Below are 456 nucleotides of genomic sequence, written 5' to 3' on the forward strand. Positions count from 1 at the left end.
GCGGCGTCTCCCCTCGCGGGGGGAGGCGGTCGGGGGCGCGGGCCCCTCCGCCTTTCTTTGGCCGACCTTCGGAGCGTTGCGCGGGGTTTCTCTTTTTTGCCCCGCGCTTTCTCCTCCTCCTCCTCCGTTTGTGTGTGCTCGTACGGTCGAAGCGGGGCGCGCGGGGGCGCGCGCGTCCCTGCAGAAACAGAAAAGGGGCCGCTTCACGCGAGCGGTCCCGAAAGCCAGACAACTCTTAGCGGTGGATCACTCGGCTCGTGCGTCGATGAAGAACGCAGCTAGCTGCGAGAATTAATGTGAATTGCAGGACACATTGATCATCGACACTTCGAACGCACTTGCGGCCCCGGGTTCCTCCCGGGGCTACGCCTGTCTGAGCGTCGCTTGACGATCAATCGCCGTCCGGGGGGGCCACCCCGGCGGCGCGGCTGGGGTTGCCTCGCAGGCCCGTTGCCC

General features: G+C 66.7%; 1 non-coding gene across 1 annotated transcript; it reads left to right on the top strand.

Moving 5' to 3' along the window:
* Positions 1-230: 230 nt before the first annotated feature.
* Positions 231-383, top strand: LOC148218779 (5.8S ribosomal RNA). The gene has a single exon (XR_015800192.1). It is a non-coding gene; the product is annotated as a 5.8S ribosomal RNA (ribosomal RNA).
* Positions 384-456: the final 73 nt, after the last annotated feature.

Source organism: Sturnus vulgaris, unplaced genomic scaffold (genome assembly GCF_052056855.1).
Source record: "Sturnus vulgaris isolate bStuVul1 unplaced genomic scaffold, bStuVul1.hap1 Scaffold_160, whole genome shotgun sequence".
Classification (NCBI taxonomy): domain Eukaryota; kingdom Metazoa; phylum Chordata; class Aves; order Passeriformes; family Sturnidae; genus Sturnus; species Sturnus vulgaris.